General features: G+C 34.1%; 1 long non-coding RNA gene across 1 annotated transcript; it reads left to right on the top strand.

Annotated features, from left to right (window-relative positions):
- The first annotated feature begins 2,543 nt into the window (after positions 1–2,543).
- Positions 2,544–22,228, top strand: LOC111097926. Its single transcript, XR_005366357.1, has 3 exons — positions 2,544–2,711; positions 14,772–14,946; positions 22,163–22,228. It is a non-coding gene; the product is annotated as an uncharacterized LOC111097926 (long non-coding RNA).
- Positions 22,229–22,822: the final 594 nt, after the last annotated feature.

The raw sequence follows: 22,822 nt of genomic DNA, 5'->3' as shown, positions 1-22,822 counted from the left end.
GCAGCAAAAGAATTAAGAAAACCTAATTCATCTCCAAAAGCCTCTCTACTTACTTTAATAATAAGATAATTATTTTGCAACATCTATCATGCAATCATAATTGTCTCTTTCTTTTTTTGCCTATGCTATATCTCCATTGTAGTCACTTTTTGTGACTTTAGCATTTCCCCAGTCTCACAGCATGAAACACATTTTCTTCTGTGAAATTTGTGGCATCATGTTAAAAATCAATTTGCATTAATATTGCATACTATTCCTAAACAACAGATTCAAATGCAGCATCCAGTAATGAACAGGAGACAGACAATAAAGATGTAGTAGGAAGGGAAAGATGTCAGTACTGCCCAGTGACGAAAATCTGAGAGAGGACTATTTTTAGAAGTGATGATTTCATTAGCTAATATTTTTGTGTTTTACTTCCTTACACAGTGAAATTATGGAACTGCAGATACTATTAAGATTTTTCATTCAAGCACATGAATTACTGTATAGGTTGTAATAGTGTAAAATTGATGTACCTCAGTGTCCCTTAATAAGAGAAGAATTAAATACATCATGGAAATGGCATGGAATACTCTGCACTTGTTAATTTATTCATTTATTCATAGATTTGAAAAGCATTTATTGAGTACTATTAGGTACTAGGCCTAAGAAAAGACATGGAGCAAACTTAAATGCATATTTCTAAATGAAAGAAGCCAGTGTGAAAAGCCTACATAGTGTATGGTTCTAACTTTGTGACATTTTGGAAAGGGCAAAGTTACGGAAATAGTAAAAAAGATCAGTAGGTGTTGGAAGTTAATGGGGAAGAAGGAATAAATAGGTGAAGTGCAGGGAATTCTTAGGGCAGTAAAAGTATTCTGTATGATACTGAGTGGTGGATATACGACATGAATTTGTCAAAACCCATAGAATGTACAACACAGATTGAACCATATGTACAATATGAACTCTAGTTTAATTAATAATAACCCATCAATATTGGTTCATCATTTGTAACAATGTCCCATACTAACTCAGATGTTAATAGTAGAGGAAACTGGACTGGAAGAGAACAGATAAATGGGAAGTCTCTGTGCTCTCTGGTGAATTTTCTGAAAACCTAAAACTGCTCTTAAAAAATGATGTTCACTGGGGGTGCCTGAGTGGTTCAGTCAGTTAGGCATCTGACTCTTGATTTCAGCTCAAGGTCCTGAAATCAAATCTGAGATCTAGCTCCTTTCTCAGCGGGGAGTCTGTGGGAGATTCTCTCTCTCCCTTTCTCTCTCTCTGCCCCTCCCCCTGCTTGTGCGCATGTACTCCATCTCTCACTATCTCACATAAATGGATAGATATTTAAAAAATAATGTTGGTTAAAAAAATGTTAATTAATAATAAAAAACTAAACACAAAAACAGAAAAATCCCACTAAACAAATGAATATCTTACAGAAGTATATGATAGAGATATCCTTGAACCCAGATCAAGAAGTGAAACTTTGGGGCACCTGGGTGGCTCAGTCAGTTGAGTGTCTGCCTTTGGCTCAGGTCATGATCCCACGGTCTTGGGATTTAGCCTCACATTGGGCTCCCTGCTCACTGGGGAGTCTACTTTTCCCTCTCCCTCTGTCATTCCTCCCACTTGCGTGTGTACCTGCTCTCTCACTCACTTTTTCCGAAATAAATAAATGAAATCTTAAAAAAATATGAAACTTTGTCAACCACGGTAGAAGCCCTGCCACATATCCATCCCATTCTGCAAAAGTAAGCACTATCTTGGCTTTTACAGTGATTACTTTCTTGTGTTTTTCGTGGTTTCCCATAAACACCGTGGTTTAGTTTCCCATTTAAAATTTTTGATGTATTTAAGTCTTTCAAAATTTACAGTGGAAATATTTTTAAAACATTGCTATGTCTACCCAGAAAATGAACTATTTATAGTACAACAGGAGGCAGGAGGAATCATTTAGAGACTATTACATTGGTAGCTTAGGTAAGAGTGACAGAAGGGCAGGGTAGAGGAAATCTCTTTGCTTTTAAAAGATTGAACCCAAATTATATAGTGATGATGACAAATGGAGTATAAGGGAAAGAGAGGAATCAAAGATGATAGGAAGAAAAAGGTTGCCATTTGCAGAAGAAGGAAAAGTCTGGAACAGTTAACATTATTTAAAAAATCATAGGTAGATCCTAATGATTTGGAGGATAAATATTATTCCTTTAAACAACCAATTTTTATTATTGAAGGGTAATGATGTATTGAATAATATATATAATAGAATAATATATGTAAATAATATAAATATATAAAATACTAGAAAAAATGTACATAATCAGTTACCTAAGGAAGGAAGTTTTGCAGTGAGGTGTGAGAGACTACTAATGTTATTCTAGAAAAATCTGTACTCTTTGGTTGTTAAATGAATTATTTGAATTATTTCTGTATTTCAAGTAAATAAAATTATGCATATGTATATGTGAATGGGTATACATATTTAATTTTAAACATACCAGGTTTTTCCCCATAATTAGTGCATGCTTTATAAACTTGTAGCTATAAGATAATTTTTAACATCATGACTTTCAATTGTAGGCAGTTGAGTGTGCAAAATATGATTCAGTGGGGACTCAAGTGCAACCACACAAAATCCAAGTGAGGATGTGATTGCAGTGTGGGAGACAACTCTACATTTCCAAACCATGTAGAGGAATGCGGAAGAGCTCAGACGAATGGTGAGTTGCTTGGAGGAGGATGAAGAAGATGGCCTGTGACCCTAGCCTACTGTAGGATAGGGCAGGACTGGGGATGTCTGACATTATTGCTGGCTTATCCTGAAGAGGCACAGATGGCATGAAATATATTACAGAAGAGCGAAACTGGGTTAAATTGGATCTTTTCTCCCAAAATAATGATAATGGGAAACTCCCAAAAACTTAGACCAATTTCAGTTGGAAGGGAAAAAGGGGCAGGGGAGGAGACGATCTGGAATTGACTTAGTTTAAACTCTGAATGAAACACATGTAGTCAGGAAAGGTTTGGGGAAAAGGGTGTATACATACCTGTGCACTTGCATACACACACTTTAGTATGACAGGGAGAGAAGAAGCAGACAAAGGAAGAGGAGTCATTCTGGATGACAAAAATAATCATTTAGTAGTGAATGATAGTGATTTAGAATAGTTTATTGCAAATACAGATGGAAGAGTCTGATATTTATGGTTTGATATTAGATTTTCCTTCTTGTTTTTGTTTTTTGTAGTTTCTATGTGATTTTATTCCAAAGAATTATATCAGTTTTATTTGCGCAAATAAGTAAATAAGAATTCACTGCATTTTCACAGGAATTCCTGTTATATGAAATGCCCTGGTTAACTGAAAACCACTATTGGTCTTAAGTTCATTAAATTCTGACATGTTTATATTTTAGTGTAATTTTAGTCTGCTTGTAATATACATGAAGAAAATCTTGCAAATCCCTTTCATTTGTATGTATCAAAACACGAATGCTATTCTTCAGTGTTTTCTGGTTATTGGGTAGTATATACATAGAAACATTCATAGTAATGGGGGGAAAAGCAATTTTTTCTATAAATGATGGGATAAACTCAAAGGGAAATGATGAAAATGCATTGAAAAACATGCTCTAAGCTATGCTTGCTTTGCCGTCTATGCAGATTGACACTTCCAATTGTGACTAGAGAAAATAAGAAATAATTGCATTCAGTCTTTTACAGCTATATGTGTTGGTGTTCCATAGAATGACAGGCTGGGCGATGCATTAGTATGGACCCATGTAGATGGAGTCTTTTTTTCTGTTTTTAATGACATCAGTCAGCAGCAGTTTCAGATCTATCATCTAGAGTCCAGGCCCAGGGCAAGATCTTACTGTGGTGCAATGACCTTTTTTATTTCTTTCCTTGCATTTCCATTAGTCTTTTTAATCTGTTAATGCGACAAGTTTATGTCAGCTAGCATTGTCTTAAACTGACATTACTTTGCCAGAATTTTCCAAACAGTTTAACAATTTGCCAGCTGTTGCTTTTCATAAAAAATGAAAGGTTATATGTATTATTCAGCTGACTGTGTTTCAGGGGGAAAAAAAAGCATGCAATGGAAATTCCAACTTTCCTGTGCCCTAGTAATTTTTAACCTTTTCTGCATTTTCAGGGTTTTGATACAGGGTGAAATCATCAAGGTGAAATTGGAGGGTAACAGAGTGCTACCTTGGGGTATCTCCTGAGGTTGTTTAGCCATCATTTTCCTTTTGGAGTATTTCTATTTTATTACTTGAAATCAATTTTTATGCTAGAAACATATTCCTGCAGAATTGTCTTTTGTGAATATACATAAACACATGCACATATGAGACACACACAGCCCACTCCCACCAAAGCTTTTTTGTTGTTGTTGTTATTGTTCTCTGCTACTCCTTAATGTTCATCCTCTCCCAAGAACAGTATTAGAAGGAATTCAGTCATCATGGTGCTCCATGGTAATTAATAGCTGTGCTGAATAATGAGAGGAATCTATTAACTCAGACAGCAACTGGTCCTGTATTGGCTAATTCTCATGGAATCACACAATCATGTTATAATAGAATACAAAACAATAAAATGATGCCCAAATTCTGCAAGTTTAAATTCCATGGAGGTACAATGTTACTGTTTTATTATTTATTTATTTATTTATTTATTTATTTATTTATTTATTTAGATTTTATTTATTTATTCATGAGAGACAGAGAGAGAGAGAGAGAGAGAGAGAGAAAGAGAGGCAGAGACACTGCCAGAGGGAGAAGCAGGCCCCATGCAGGGAGCCTGATGTGGGACTGGATCCCGGGACTCCATGATCACACCCTGGGCCGAAGGCAGGTGCCAAACCTCTGAGCCACCCAGGGATTCCCCCAATGTTACTGTTTTAAAAACTGTTTAGATATGTGCTTTGAAATTTGGGAAGAAGTAGCAAAATACTTATTTTGAATAGAGACATACTTTCCATCAATTTGAAGTTTTTATGGCTGACACATAAAGATTGTACTCTCATCACTAGGCAGATGCTAAGTGTTCACATAAACAGAGTATCTGTTCTGAGAAACAATATGGCCTATCTGTATTCGTATATGGAAAGCCATGATGGAGCACTCATAAAATGCCAAGAATTCATGTTCAAATAGAAATCTATCAGATAAAAAAAAAATCTATCAGATATTAACACAATATCCCAAAGCTCTTCAAAAGCAGAGGGATAGAGGTTGTACAGATAGGGAAAATGGATTACACATTTTTATCAGATTATAAATAGAATCTTGTTTAGAGATTATTAAATCAGGTAAGTAGTACTTTGTAGAGGTCTTTAAGAACTAGAATTTTATTATCATTGAGTCAGGAATAAAAGAAATTGAGAGAATTTTCAAAAAAGAAAGTTAATAAATCTCTTATGTTCTAATAGCTTACACATGAAGCAGTACAGTGTATGTTTGTTTTAAATTTCTAAGCTAGTACTCTCCATTTCAGTGTTGATCCAGTGATTGACTTCATGGTTACTAGGATTTACATATGCCACAGAAGGAAAGGAATGAGAAGTTTGGCTGCCTGATAAAATTTCTTCACTTTCAGGGTCTTCTTGTTTTTCTGGCTCCTATTGCTTGAACTTCTGACTCCTATCCTTGCTTAAGCCTTGGGCTTCTTGCTATTTCAGGGTCCTCATTACCAATGTGGATATTTATACCACGCCATGTTTGTATACTTTCTGCTTGCTTTCTGGTTTTGGTTTACATCCTGATTATTTCTTCCAGCCTCACTTGTTCTTGGCATTCTTTTTGTCTGAACATCCTTTTTTTTTTTAAAGATATTTTTTAAAGATTTTTTATTTATTTTTTTATTCGTGAGAGAGAGAGAGAGAGAGAGGCTGAGATACAGGCAGAGGGAGAAGCAGGCTCCATGCACCGGGAGCCCGATGTGGGATTCGATCCCGGGTCTCCAGGATCGCGCCCTGGGCCAAAGGCAGGCACCAAACCGCTGCGCCACCCAGGGATCCCTTGTCTGAACATCCTTAAGAGAAAGATGTTGAAAAGAGGAAAAAATATTAGGATTAGGATGAAAATTGAGTTCAGGGGCCATCTTGTTCTTAGCTGTTTATAAACATCTAGAATAAAGCTTAGTGTGGTAGGCAGAATAATGGGCCTTAAGTATATTCTTATTTTAATCATTGGAACCTATGGAACTATGAACGTGTTATGCTATATGGCAATGGGACTTTATAGATGTGGTTAAATATCTTGAGATGGGAAAATTACCCTAGATTTTCCAAGTGAACCCTCAATGTAATCACAAGTATTCTCATAAGAATAGTGCAGAGGAGATTTGACTATAGTAAAGGATTAGGCGATGTGACTAAGAAGCTGAGATGGGAGTGTTAGGACCAGGAGCCAAAGAAGGGCATTAGGCTCTACAAGTGGAAGACGTAAAGAACAGACTCTTCCCTGAAGACTCTAGAAGGAACCACTCCTTACGACACCTTGATTTTTGCCCCATTAGATAATTTTGGACTTCTGTCCTGAAGAACTGAAAGAGAATAAATTTTTGTTTTTCAAGCCACTGCATTTTTGTTAATTTGTTACAGTTGCAGCAAGAAACTAACACAGATTTTGGTACCTATAGGTAGATTGTTGCTGTATCTAAAATATGGAAGTGACTTTGAAATTGGGAATTGAATAGAATGTGCAAGAATTATGGAGAACATGATAGAAAAAGCCTAGATTTCCTCAAGCAGATTGTTAGTAGAGATATGGCATTAAAATATTAGTAAAATGTTAGTAAAATATGCTGGCAAGGGCTCATAAGAAATGAGGAACGTCTTACTAGAAACTGAAGGAAAGAGGAACTTTGTTAATAGGGGCATAAAGCTTAGCTGAATTGTGTCCTATATTAGGTAGAAAGCAGGACTTGAAAGCAATGAACTTGGGTATTTAGCTGAGCATAGTTTCAAGAAAGTGTTGAAAGTGCAGCCTGGTTTTCAATTGCTACTAATAGTGAAATGTGAGAGGAAGAGATAAATAGAGGGAAGAATGGTTATTCAAATGGAAACTAAGATTTGATGATTTAGGTAGTTCCTAGCCTATCTGGATTGCCAAAGGTGCTAAAATTAGAAGATTCATTGTCAGGAATTTGTGCTCTGGAGAGAAGACTGAGAATGTATTTGGACAAACTTTTGCTAGTGCTAAATGGATTAGGTACATGACTCATTGATCCCTCAGCGTCTTAGCAGAAGTCAGGAATAGAAATGAGATTATCCAGGAAAGATCTGTGGAGGAGCTTCTTGTGTAATAGAGTGAATCCTTGAGACATACACAGGAGACCCACAAAGTTGTTGAGATTGTTTAATCAGCAAAAATACTGCTAGCCTGGACTAAAAAGGTCACAGACAACAAAATGAGAGAAAGTTCTCAGACTACCAAAACTCTACAACCATGAAACAAACTGACAAAACTGATAATATTACTGAGCTGAAAATAGGTACTACCCTTTAAGAAAAAAGGAAAGATGACTCTAAAGGAGTCAAAGGAAACCTTGAGCCACAAATTATTTCCAGGCTTGAAACCTATTGGAGTTTGCCTGGATGGATTTTGTTGTTGTTGTTAACTTCATTTTATTATTTATTTTTCATTTTTATTCAGTTTTTATTCCAGTGTAGTTAACATACAATGTTGGTTTCAGGTGTATAATACAGTAATTTAACAATTCCATATATTACTCAGTAATTTAACAATTCCATATATATTACATATATATTACTCAGTATTCTTAATTCCCCTCTCCTATTTCATTCAACCCCACTCATTCCCCCTATGGTAATTATCAGTTTGTTCTCCATAGTTAAGAGTCTATTTATTGATCTGTCTCTCATTTTCTTTTCCTTTGCTCATTTGTTTCTTAAGTTCCACACATCAGTAAAATAATATGATATTTGTCTTGCTCTGACTTATTTTGTTTAGCATAATTCTCTTTACCTCCATTCATGTTGTTGCAAATAGCAAAATGTCATTCTTTTTTATGGCTGAGTGATATTCCATTGTGTGTATATATACCACCGCTTTATTAATTTCTCTGTGGATGAACACTTGGGCTGCTTCCATAATTTGGCTATTGTAAATAATGCTGCAGTAAACATAAGGGGGCATATATCCTTTTGAATGAGTATTTTTGTATTCTTTGCATATATACCCAAGGGTGCAATTACTGATTGATGTAGTTCTATTTTTAGTTTTTGGAGGAAAACTCCACACTGTTTTCCATACTGACTGTACCAGTTTGCAATCCCACCAACAGTGCACTAGAGTTCCTTTTTTTTCTGTATTCTTGCTAACGCTTCTTGGTTTGCCTGTTTTAGATTTTAGCCATTCTGACAGATGTTAGGTGATATTTCATTGTGGTTTTGATTTGCATTTCCCTAAAGATGAGTGATGTTAAACATCTTTTTTGTGTGTCTATTGGCCATCTGTGTGTCTTTTTGGATAAATGTGTGTTCATGTCTTTTACCCATTTTTTAATAGGATTGTTTTTTGGGTATTGGGTTGTATAAGTTCTTTATTTATTTAGGATACTATCCCTTTACTGGATTTATCATTTGCAAATACCTTCTCCCATTCAGTAGGTTGTCTTTTAGTTTTGTTGATTTTTTCCTTTGCTGTGCATAAGCTTTTTATTTTGATGTAGTTTCAATAGTTTATTTTTGCTGTTGTTTCCTCTGCCTTAGGTGACATGTATAGAAAAATGTTGCTCTCTCTGATGCCAGAGAAATTACTGCTTATACTTTCTTATAGGATTTTTATGGTTTCAGTTATCATATTTAGGTCTTCAACCTATTTTGAGTTTATTTTTTTGTATACGGTGTGAGAAAGTGGTCCAGTTTCATTCATTTGCCTGTAGCTGTCCAGTTTTCCCAATACTGTTTGTTGAAGAGACTGTCTTTCCCAACACATATTCTCACTGAATCATCTTTTGTTGAAGATTAATTGACCATGTAATTGTGAGTTTTTTTCTGGGCTTTCCATCCTGTTCCATTGATCTATGTGTCTGTTTCTGTGCTATTATCTTACTATGTTGATTAATACAGGTTTGTAGTATAACTTGAAATCTGAAAGTGTGATACCTCTAGCTTCGTTTTTTTTTCAAGATTGTCTTGGCTATTTGAGGTCTTCTATGATTCCATACAAATTTTGGAATTATTTGTTTCAGTTATATGAAAAATACTGTTGGTATTTTGATAGGGATTGCATTAAATATGTAGATTTCTGTGGGCAGTATGGACATGTTAGCAATATTCGTTTTTTTAATCCCAGATGGATTTTGAAATTGTTTGGGACCAATGACTCCGTTCTTCCTTCTGTTTTCTCTGTCTTAGAATGCAGTTTTCTGTAACTGTATGTCTGCCCAAACATTGTGTTTGGGGACCAGATAATTTATTATCTATTTACAAAGTTCCACAGATTGGGAGAAATTTTGCCCAGGGATTTTTCATAACTCAAGTCTTAACCATATTTGATTTAGATGATGAGACATGGGACTTTTGAGCTGATCATTGTTAGACATTTTAGATGATTTTCATCTTGAGTTGATATTATAATGAGTTGATACAAATATTCTTATAAGAAGGGGTCAAAGGAGATTTGACTACAATAGAGAAGATGATGTGAAAAGTGAAGTGGAGATGGGAGTGATGTGACCTGGAGCCACAGAATGGGAACAGCTTTTAAAAGTGGAAGAGACAAGGAACATATTTCCCTCTGGATTCTTCAGAAGAAACCAAACTGCTGATACCTTGCTTTTCATTCCTTAAGACTCATTTTGGACTTTTGATATGTGGAAGTATAAGAATAAATTTCCGTGGTTTTAAGCCACTAAGTTTGTCATAATTCGTTTTACAATGAAAACAGGAAACTAATACACTGATGTATATAAGCATTCAGTAAGTATGTGGTGAGTGAATGAACAATTAAAAAATTTGCCTTTATTAAGGCTATGTAACTTCTATACAGTTACAGGATATAAGATGGAATGCCAGTTTGCTTAGGAAAAAACCATTAGTAAAAATCTATTTTGGCAAAGAAAATTCTTTTCATTAATGCCTAAAACTGAGGTAAATATAGACCTAATTATTGAGTTAAAAGCTGTAATATTGTGATTTATAATAAGAAATATATATTTGGTCTTTGCCTTCATTTTTGGCACAGAGCTCCTAAAACCCTTGAAATTTTCTAAGTAATGAGAACAATAAAGGTGTCTTTTGTTATGTTTATATTAACAAAGTGACTTTTGAACTCCACCTAAGGATGGTTGCTGGTTGCCAGGAGAATAAGCCATGTGAAACCAACTGAAATTTCCAAACCCCTGAACTGGAGTAAATAGAAGAGAGGATCTGAATGTTCAATCCATCACCAGTGGCCAATGATTTAGTCAACCATTCCTATCTTTTGCAACCTCCATAAAAATCTGAAAGGTCAGGCTTTGGAGAGTTTCTGGATGGTGAACATGTAGAGATATAAAGAAAATGGTACACCTGGAGAAGACATGGAAAGCATCATGCTCTTTCCCTATACCTTGACCTATATATCTCTCTTCCATCTGGCTGTTTCTGCATTATATCCTTTAAATAAATTGGTGATCTGGTAAATAAAATGTTGCTCTGAGAGTTCTGTGAGCCAGTCCAGCAAGTTAACTGAACCCAAGAAGGGGATTGATTGTTGGAGCCTCCAACCTATAGCCAATTGGTCAGAAGCACAGGTGGGCAATCTGGTCTTATAACTGGTACTTGAAGAGTATGTGTGAGGGGTAATCTATGATTGAGCCCTTAACCTGTGGGATCTGATGCTATCTCCATATAGATAGTATGAGAATTGAATTGATTGTAAAAGACCCAACTGGAGTCAGAGAATTGCTTGGTGATGTGGGGCAAACTCCCACTCTCAGGTATTGGAATTATCAGATCAGAATCATTTTAGTAACTGAACTAAAATTTCTGGCATCTTCAGTACTACTGTTATCCATTGATGTGGGTAATTAGTTACTTGTTACCACATTTTCCCTCAATTAATTATAATGATTAGTTTTAACCTTATCAATCAACTTTAGCATTTTAGAGTTTAATTTTGAATTTTAAAATGAATGTAGGCTTCTGACAGATGGAATAAATAAGTGTAATTTAACCAAAGATAATAGGAGACTGTTATCCTCACTGCTGAATGGGGGTGGCTATCAGTAAAATTTAGCAGTGCTTTGGTGCTTGTTACAAAAAAAATAACATTAAAGAATGTTATTCTTAGCTTAAACTTAAAGAGTTTTTCTTAGCTATACCTCCAGTGGGGTACCACACTGTCTTGCTTCCACACTCATTATACTTCTGAAATTATTGGGTTAATTTATCTATTAATCATCTAGCTTCTCTAAATGATTTGCATCTTTGTTTAAATCTTATTTTTGTTTCTGTGCAAATAACCTCAAAATCTTCACTAATATGCTGACATAAATAACTTAAAGCAGCTGGGAAGAAGTTTCACTCACTAAAGGATACTGAATCCTTCTGTAATGCCTTTTATTTTATAAACCTGTTTGAAAGTTTTATCATTTTACTTGGCTAAGGTGCTTTTCTAAACTTGCTTCCATGGCTATAGTAACCTGTTGTGGATGAAGATATGAACAATAATTAAATCTTGAAAGCCTTTTAAGAAAGTTATCTACCTTTAGACTTCTCTGCTCAAGGCAGAAATTGTGAAATCATGGTGCTATTAAATCACAATTCTTTTACTAACTTAGGGATAGAGAGTCCTGGGCTTTTACAAAACACAAAAAGCAAGAGTCATGATTTCTCAAGGAGTAGAGATTTAAAGTAAATGTTTTACAGATGTAATAATACTGTCTTAACCTTTATTGAAGGAGTACAAAATTCCTGGCACAACTTAATTTAGAATATTGGTCATAGCTTATTAAAACTTGTTTTTGTGAGAACAATGTTATTTTCATGTGATATCTGAATCTCAGACTTCCCCAAAATAATTTTTATACAGAAGTCTCTGATAACAGCCTGCAAATACAAACACACACATACATACAAACACATACACACAGTGTATTATTAAATGATTTTCAGACTTTTCCCTCATTGCCTATGACTTTTCCCTCATTGCATGTGAAGACAAGGTAGAGAAAATGCTGGGATAAGGCAAAGATATTAAAATATATTTTTATGGTGGTAGCAGTACTGATCAGTTGGTTTACTGTTTTTCCCCATATAATTATTCATACTCACAAAGTGATACAACTTTCTTATAGAGCTGTAGAAACAAACATACATTGGATATGGTAAGTTGTCATTGTGGGTAATTTCAGAAAGCTTTATTTTTTTTTTATTTTTTTATTTTTTTCAGAAAGCTTTAATATTAGTTTCAAGGAGCTGAAATGTTTTAGAGGAAGAGATTGATCCTAGTGGACAAAGATAACTGAGAATTTGTGAATTTGAACATTGTTTCTTCTTTTTTAAAAGATTTTATTTATTTATTCATGAGAAACAGAGAGAGGCAGAGACATAGGCAGAGGGAGAAGCCGGCTCCTAACAAGGAGCTCGATGTGGGACTCAATCCCAGGACCCCAGGATCACACCCTTAGCCAAAGACAGACACTCAACTGCTGAGCCACCCAGGCATCCCTGAACATTGTTTCTCTGTATTTCCCATAATTAGTATGGATGAGGCTTTTTGGGTACCTCATGCTGGGTAGAAATTATTTCTTAATTTGTTGGTGCCGTGAAAACTCCTCAAGAAGACATGATAAATGTTCTATCTTAGTAAAGTAATGAGATATTTATTTTAAAATGTTTGATAATAATTTTCACGTTTTTCTATGCATACAATTCTGTGAATTCATGCCTTCTCTAAGCTATTGTTACTTACCTTTATTCTTATCTCCTGAGATTATTTTTACAAATGACTCTGCTAGCTTCTATGGGAACAAAACCTTTTTCACTTGGTTTGAACTCTTGTCATTTGAGGCTGTCAGCAACTTGCATTTGGTGGAGAATTAACTCATTCTGTTTCATAGGTGCAGACTGAAACTAGCCCCAGTTAGCATTATACAAATAATCAAATGGAGAATGAGCAAAGATTTACAGAAATCATTATCAGTATTTAACAATAAGAATAGCTACTATTTTTTGAGCACCTATTTTAAGCCAGGCATTGTCATAGGTACATTATGTATACCACACAATTATTTATAAGTAGACATTACTCATATTTTATACATAAAACTCAGAGAAGTTGATTTACTTTCTCAAAGGCATAGTAGGCAAGTCTCCAAATCCTTTGTTTTTTCCTTTTAAACCAAACTGCAAATATCAACACTGATAGAGCATTATTGTTGAATCAGTAGCACATATTCATATGGGAAATTATATCTGTTACAGATACATGTTTAAATAATTGTCTGTTGAATAAATAAATGACATCAATATTGAAATAATATAAATGTAGTTTTGATATTTGGCCTTTTACCCTTTAGAAGCTATAATGAAATGAAAGGGGGCAAATAGTAGTGAACAATGAATTCAACAGTGTTTTGTTATATTTTATATGTGCATAGTACCTAAGTCAATCAAAAGAGGGTATGGTGCTTGTTCTTTTTTTTTTTTTTAATTTTTATTTATTTACTTATGATAGTCACAGAGAGAGAGAGAGGCAGAGACACAGGCAGAGGGAGAAGCAGGCTCCATGCACCGGGAGCCCGATATGGGATTCGATCCCGGGTCTCCAGGATCGCGCCCTGGGCCAAAGGCAGGCGCCAAACCGCTGCGCCACCCAGGGATCCCTGGTGCTTGTTCTTAATACAAGGCATAAGGACATGAAAGAAATGTATTATGATACAAGCCATAGTTTTATGTCAAAGTGAGTGATAAGTACACAGAAGAGTAGATAAGGTAAAAATACGGTGGACAGAAACCAACAGGAATGGACTTATGAAATCCTAAGTAGGAATTGAAAGGTGGGAGAATTTGGCAGTAAAAGCATTAGGAACACCATTCCAAGCTGCCAGAGTGTCAAAAAAATTACTAAAATAATGTTTGAGCATGACTATGATATATTTTATGATTTTTGTGAAATATTCCCCTACTTTTTGTGGTAGGATTATATTTTTCTGCCCTGCTGATGTCAGGCTTGCCTGTCTGATTTATTTTGGCTAATGGAATATGACATATGTGACATATGTTTCACCTGAGTAAAAAATTTAAATGTAACCAGTTCAGTTTGATCTTTGGGTCTTCCCTGAAAAAAATAAGTAAATTTCATTATCTGACCCCTGGCCCAGAGAAAAGCCTCAGTCAAGCTACAGCTTATATGTAACAAGCAAGAAATAAACACTTGTTGCTTTAAGCTACTAAGAATTTGAGATCATTCCTTATGTGGTATAGCCTAGTGAAAGCTGATAAATGCAGTGACATTTGAGGGTGGCTTATGAGGAATCCTGACTAGAGAAGGTTTATATTGGATTCTAAAGTTAAATAAAACAATGGAAACAAGTTAAAGATTTGGACTTTATATAGTACCTAGAATTGGTTGTCAATCTTGGTGTCAATTCTTACGATTTAGAAAAAAAAGTGTGGATTCCATCTGCTAGCATTGTCAATAAGAATTGTTTTTCCTCTGGTAGTGATCAAATGTGAGAGCTTCTCAGATATTTTTTGTTATGGTGAGAATTAATGGTTTAATGAATAGATTCTGATTTTGCTTTTACTTTCCTATTCAGCATCTCTCTCAGCACCTCTCATCTGGGCTGTCATTGGATTGCATGGAATCCAGTATTCTCCCATGAAGATAAAAGTGAATTGGACTAGCATGTCATTGGCCTGGAATTTTCATGGCTCTTACCTGCTTCCCCATTAAATGAGTACTAGGAGTTGGTGGACAAATTGAATCTTTAGGTATTTATCTTTCTGATTTAGAAGTTATTTCTCTGAAAAGTTATTCAAAGTCTTTAGCATACTGAATGAATGTCAAAATCTATAGAGTCTAGATAATTAACTTTATATACTCCAATATTAATGGAGCAACAGTGTAATTTTTTTTTTGCTTAAATAGGAACACTTTTGAGAACAAAATGGAACACTATTGATAATTGTGCTTTGACAACAGACATGAACTGAGACTATTTGGGCAAACTGAAATAAGTGGTCATCTATTGTATGAATGAACTGAGTTGTCATGTTTACACTGGTCTCTCCACACTTCTGGGAGGAGCGAGGGACGGGAAGGAGTGACACCACTGACTCTGCTTCTTTTCTGTCAATCATTTATCATGCACGGATACTGTCTGTCTGTCTTTGCCACTTCGAATCACTCAAGAAACTCTTAAAAGTGGGAGGAGGGTGAGCTACTGTTGTAGTGAAAACATTAAAAATTTAAATTATCTTTGGTATGAAAAGGAGAATGAAGATGAATATTCATTGATCTTATTTTCAAAAAAACATTGGAAATTTAGTTTCCTTATTTTAAAGAATTTAAGAGTTTTTTTGCTGATATTTTCTTCCCACTTTCTCTAATGTGAAATGTAACCAAAGCAGTGTTATTTGCAGTGCCAAGAAAACTGTCATTGTAAAATGTTGTAACTGACTTCAATTTGACATACATTTCAAAATGGGATTTTTGCAGTGAGGTTAAACTTATTTAAGAAACTCTATTTGAAAAAAAAAAAAGAAACTCTTATTTTATATGAGCTCTGCAAGACCAGTAACTATGTTATGTCTTATCTTGTTGTCCTCAAATCCTAGCACACAATTCTTAGCACAAAGTAAAAGTTCAAAAGTATTTGTTAAATCAGTGAAGAAATTAAAGAACAAAATCTAATTCTATGTAAGATATAACAATATAGATTACAAATCAAGACTATTTTAAAGTATAATTAGAGAAATAATTGAAAACTTTCTGGAGATAAAGAAATATGACCTAGAGTTTGAAAATGTAGAACATTGTCAATATGCATGGAAAGTCATAAGAGGTATAGAAATAAAGTGAGTAAATACTAAGAACTCTAAAGGAAAACATATATTTAGACCTCTCTGAAGAGGAAGTTAGAGTGGGTTGTTTGTTTTTAGGAAATATCAATGATCCAGTGTTCCATAAATAGAACTATCCATGTCATAAAAAGGGAAGTATTTGTATATTCTTGAATTTATGTTGTCATCATTAACTTTAATTTTAAAAAATGCTGTTGAATCATCTTGAATTTTATGGTCTTCTTATCCCTCAGAGTAAAAAATGTGTTACATTTGATTAGTCTAGGAGTGGATGTCAGAATCATGAAAAATGTTGATTCTAAGTTTATCCTTTACAGAACAAACATATACAAAGAATCCATAGGAAATTAATGTCATTTAGCAATAGACTGTTTCAATAAAAGAGAAGTATATAAGAAAATAAGTTGATAATTTTAAGATCAAATCTACTTTCTATATCAAGTAATTATAAATAAGCTAAAGTCTTCTATTAAAAGAAAAAAGGGAAAAAAAAATAAAAGAAAAGAAAAAAGGGTTGAAAAGATGTACACATATACATACATGTATACACACATACATATACTCAAAAACATATACACATCCATAAGTGACTGATCTCAAAGTAACTCAGAAATATATGCAACAATATGTGCAAAGACATTTAGGAATATTTAAAAAGGTAAGAATTACGTTTAAATACACAACAAATTTGGAAAGTTGAAGCAAATAACATTAAAATAGAAAAAGGAGGGGTGCCTGGATGGCTCATTCAGTTAAGCGTCTGCCTTTGGCTTGGGTCATGATCCCAGGGTCCTGAGATTGAGCCCTACAGGGGCTCCCTTCTCAGGGAGGAGCCTACTTCTCCTTCTTCCTCTGCTGTTCCCTCTGCCTGTGTTCTCTCACTCTCTATAAAGTAAATAAATGAAATCTTAGGAAAAAAAATAGAAAAAAGAAATTTTGTAATGATAAAAGGAAAGACAAAGTAAAGATTTCTGGTTATAAATATCTCTGCACCAAACAGCACTTTATGAAAGTTCATGAATCAAATGCAAAAGTAGAAACCCATATTGAGTGGCAGATTTTAACTTATTCCCTTCAATCCAATAAACTAAGTGGATAAAAAGATATACAAACATAGAAAAATACCTTAATATAATAAACATAGTATGGCTAGGCTAGTTGGCATACAGTGAGGTCTGAATCTTAAAAATGTTTTTTCAAATGTTTAAGGAAAAAATATGACTTTTATTATGTGCTTATCAAGACACAAAGGAAACATCAGAAAACTTCTATAAGTAGACAATGTGGATAGTAACTGGTAATTATAAATATTAAAACTGTAAATTGGGATCCCTGGGTGGCACAGCAGTTTAGCGCCTGCCTTTGGCCCAGGGCGCGATCCTGGAGACCCCGGATCGAATCCCACGTCGGACTCCCGGTGCATGGAGCCTGCTTCTCTCTCTGCCTATGTCTCTGCCTCTCTCTCTCTCTCTCTCTCTCTCTCTCTCTCTGTGGCTATCATAAATAAATAAAAATTAAAAAAAATTAAATAAAACTGTAAATTGGTCCTTAGTTATATGTTGCTGCATAAAAATATTCTTACAAATTTACTTGCTTGGAGCAAGCACATTTATTATCTCAGTTTTATCTAGGGCTTCTTCTGTGCTGCAGTGGTTCAGCCGGAGAATCAAAAACTTGTAAGTTCATATATTTGTTGGCAAATTCAGTTCCTTATGACATATTGCTAAACATCAAAACTGAAGCATTTCTGTGTAAGTTGTTTTTGTTTTTGCACCTGTTAAGCATTAATAAACAATATAGTAAAGTGACTGGCTATAAGATAAAGATAGAAAACTCAATATTTACTTTTTATTTTTGCAATAAGCATGTAGAAAATATAAATATAAATGTTTTATCTGTAATAATACCATGATATAAAATTGATTGTGACAAATTTGGTAAGAAGATCATGGAGGACTTTATGATTAAAATTATGACATGTGCTGAAGAACATAAAATAAGATCTGAACCCATGGAAATTCATAACCCAGTTTCTGATAAAAAGACAGTGTAAAATTTCAGTTTTCTAAAATTATTATATAAATTTAAGGTAATTCTTAGTAAAATTTTAATAGGGAATTTTTTGTAACTAGATACAATTATAGAATATATATGAAATTATACATAACCCAAATGAGACAAGTAATATAGGAAAAAGAACAGGAGGAAGCACTTGTCTTACTAAAAATTAGAATATATTTTAAGGTCTCTGATGCTAACATAAATGTGGTATAGAAAAATGAATAGATAATTTAGCTAAACAAAGTAGAAGGTTAAGGTTATATCCCAGTATAAATGAACTTATATATTACAAAGTTGTAATAAATAAAATTGTTTTAGCATCTAAAATATGTGAAGTAGTATAATTACCATTATGAAGGTAAAAATGTAAAAACAAAGTAAATGTTCAACAGTAGAGGAATAATAGAATAATTTATATTTATATCTTACATAACAAGCAAAAAATGTAAATTAAACCTAGATTAATTTTCTTGGAATTTACAATTGGGTAAAAAAACAAGACATAGAAATAAATAGTGTGATCACAATGTTATAAAACAAAAGTGACGGGATCCCTGGGTGGCGCAGCGGTTTGGCGCCTGCCTTTGGCCCAGGGCGCGATCCTGGGGACCCGGGATCGAGTCCCACGTCGGGCTCCCAGTGCATGGAGTCTGCTTCTCCCTCTGCCTATGTCTCTGCCTCTCTCTCTCTCTGTGTGACTATCATAAAAAAAAAAAAATTAAAAAAAAAACAAAAGTGACAAAAACATACATATATATGTACATATACTGACATATGTTTAGGTATACATATATATATTTCTATATAAGATTATATGAGGATGATGAAAAATAAGAAAGAACATGGAAATTGTTGGTAGAGTGTCTTTGAGGTTGAGGTTGGGTGGCTCATGTAAGTGGAGGGTAAAGGGAGCAGTCACTGGAAACTATGTTTACTTATATTTATTAATTATTATTTTTTAAAGATTTTATTTATTTATTTGACAGAGAAAGAGAGAGAGCACAAGCAAGGGGAATGGCAGGGAGAAGGATAGTGAGAAGTAGGCTCCCAGCTGAGCAGGAGCCCAGTGTGGCTCTTGATCCGAGGACTCTGGGATCATGACCTGTGCTGAAGGCAGACGTTTAACCTACTGAGCCATCGAGGTGGGTACTTATAAAAAAAATAAGTATATTTCACTTATATTTAAAATAAAAGTGATATTCAAGTTAAAACTAAAAGGATATATTTTCTTTTCCTTTTTTTTTTTTTTTAAGGATATATTTCCTTGGGATGCCTGGGTGGCTAAGCCATTGAGTGCCTCCCTTCTGCCCAGGGCATGATCCTGGAGTCCCAGGGTCTAGTCCTGCATTGGGCTTCCTGCGTGGAGCCTGCTTCTCCCTCTGCCTGTGTCTCTGCCTCTCTCTGTGTGTCTCTTATGAATAAATAAAAAAAATCTTTAAAAAAATTTATATATATTTTTTCTCACTTTTTAGATCAACAAAATTCAAGATATTTGAAAATAAATTCATGAGAGTTTGGGGGAAATAAGCACTTTCTTGCACTGATCTCAAGTCAAATTTGACACATCCTGTATATTTCTATGAAAGCCATTTCACAAGACCTATCAAATTTTGTAAAAAACTCTTTTATCCAGTTTTACTTGTAATTTATCTTACAAATATACTTGTAAATATGTGAAATGTAAATGAATATTAAAGTCAATAATTCCAGTACTAGCAAATGTTTAGAAATAATCTAAATGAAAAACAATTTAAACATACTAATTATATGAGTCATGACACAATCATAAAATAGTCTGTATCTGTTCAGCAGCATAAGGCATTTCCATTTGTTTTGGAACAATTGTTAAAATGTATTGTTAAATAGAAATTTTACAGAAAAATGTACATAGCTTTCTACCATTTGTGTTTACAAAGAAGTGTTTATGTATGCATGAACTATATATGCATAATTCACATCTGGAAGACATTAGTGATAGTGAGTTGTCTCTAAGAAGGTAGGTGAAATGACTATGAGGTTGAGTTGAACTGATTATCTTTCCCTTCTTTTGAATTTTGTATCTTGTGCTTGCATTATTTATTTAAAACCAAAATACTTTAAAAAATTTATTCTTAGTGATTTATACAGAAAGAACAAAGATAATGTAATCAAACATGATCCCTAAGTATCAAAGACATCGTATTATAATAGTAAACTGACATAACTTCTCTTTTTAAAGATTTTATTTATTTACTTGAGAGAAGGAGGGAGCATAAGTAGGTGGAGGGGAAGAGGGAGAGGGAGAAACAGACCTCCCACTGAGCAGAGAGCCCTAAATGGGGCTCTATCCCAGGACTCTGGGATCATGACCTGAGCCAAAGGCAGACACTTAACTGACTGAGCTACCCAGCTGCCCCTTGATGTGACTTTCTAATATTCCTAAGTAATATATATTTATAAAACTTAGTATTCGGTATAAAAGTTTCAACATTTTATAAAAAAAATTCTTGTACTTAAAAAATGATCTTGGAAACCATTTGAAATTTAAAGTATTCCTTTTTATCGAGGTGTAAATGACATAACATTGTATTAGTTTCAGGTATATAACATAATGACTTGATATTTGCATATATATAGATGTAATGATCACCACACAATAAGCCTACTTAACATCTACCACCATACATAGTTACAATATTTTTCTTCTTGTCATGAGGATTTTTAAGATTTATTCTCTTAGAGACTTGTAATTATATGATACAGTATTATCAGTTGTAGTTACTATGGTGTACATTATATCCCTATGACTTATTCTTTTCATAACTACAAGTTTATACCTTTTGACCTACTTCACTCATTTCACCCACAATGCTGCCCCCACCTCTGGCAAGCACCATCTGTTCTCTTTATTTATGGGGTTATTTTTTTTCTCTTAATTCTATATATAAGTGAGATCACATGGCCTTTGTCTTTCTCTGACTTATTTCACTAAACATAATGCCTTCAAAGTCCATCCATGTTGTTGCAAATGGCAAGATTGCATTCTTTTTTATGGCTGAATAATATCCCATTATATGTCTGTACCACACTTTATCCATTCATTCATTGATGGACATTTAGATTGTTCCAATCTCATGGCTGTTATAAGTAATGCTGCAATAACACAAGGGTACATATCTTTTCAAGTTAGTTATATTATATTGGGACAGAGGGTAAATACAGAAAAGTGGAATTGCTAGATCCTAAGGTAGTTTATTATTAACTTTATCAGGAATCTCCATACTTTTTTCCATAATGGGTGCTTCAGTTTACATTCACACCAACAGTGCATGAGGATTTTCTTCACATTCTCACCAGAATTTGTTATTTTTTGTATTTTTGATTATAGCCATTATAACAATTGTAAGATGATATCTCATTGTGCTTTTGGTTTGTATTTCTCTGACCATTAGTGATGTTAATAATCTTTTCATGTATCTGTTGGCCATCTGTAGTATTCTTCAGAAAAATATGTTAAGATCATCTGCTCATTTTTAAATCAGATTATTTGCTTGTGTGCTATTGAGTTGTATGCATCCTTTATATATTTTGGATATTAATTCTTAATTAGATATATGTTTTGCAAATATTTTCTCATATTCAGTAGGCTGCCTTTTCTTTGATGATTTGCTTTGCAGTGCAGGAGCTTGCTGTGCAGAAGCTTTTTAGTTTGATGGAGTCCTGCTTATTCATTTTTCTTTTCTTATCTTTGCTTTTGGAGTCAGTTCCAAAAAATTATTTCCAAGACCCATGTTAAGGAGCTTACTATGTTTTCTTCTAGGAATTTTATGGTTTTAGGACTTACATTCAAGTCTTGAATTTTTTTTTGAGTTAATTTTTCTACGTTATGTAAGATAGTGGTTGAGTTTCTTTTGCATGTGGTTGTCTAGTTTTCCCATCATCATTTATTGAACAGATTGTCCTTTTCCGTAACATAGTCTTAGTTCCTTTGCCATAAAATAGTTGACCAGGTATGCGGGTTTATTTATGGGCTGTCTGTTCTGATCCACTGATTTGTATGTCTGTTTGTTTTTTTTTTTTTAAGATTTTATCTATTTGTTCATGAAAGACACAGAGAGAAGGCAGAGATATAAGCGGAGGGAGAAGCAGGTTCCCTGAAGGAAGCCCAATGTGGACTCCATCCTGGAACTCCGAGATCACGCCCTGAGTCGAAGGCAGATGCTCAACCCCTGAGCCATCCAGGTAATCTCTGATTTCTTTATGATTAAAACTACGTCAATACTTCCAAGATAAACAAACTTTGTTATACTTATAACATTATTATTCTTTACACTTTTTACTAAAAAGATAGTTTAAAATATATGAAATATCAGATTTTTAAAATGATTTCTTCACTTGAACATTATCCAAAAGCAGCAAGGTGAGCACAATACCAGAAACCTGGACTCCATTTTCAATGAAGTTAGAAGATGCCAGTTACCTCAGAGCACAAGATGTGAGGAGTAGTTACCAAATAATAGTGAAGTATACCAAATAGGTCAAGTATAGGTTAGTAAGCATATTGAAATAGGATGCTCCTGGCTGTAGAATTTAGACAATGCCCACATAGTAAGTGACACTTTGGTGCAAAATTAGCCTTCAATTATTTAAACCAATAAGAATGTTTTCATGGGCTGATGGTGAAAGCTATTTTCAACCAGAGTTGTCACAAAATCTTAAGGGGCAAATACTGAAGGAAAAAACA

This window comes from Canis lupus, chromosome 11 (genome assembly GCF_011100685.1).
Source record: "Canis lupus familiaris isolate Mischka breed German Shepherd chromosome 11, alternate assembly UU_Cfam_GSD_1.0, whole genome shotgun sequence".
In the NCBI taxonomy this organism is placed as follows: Eukaryota; Metazoa; Chordata; class Mammalia; order Carnivora; family Canidae; genus Canis; species Canis lupus.
This window is presented reverse-complemented; position numbering and strand designations above follow the sequence as displayed.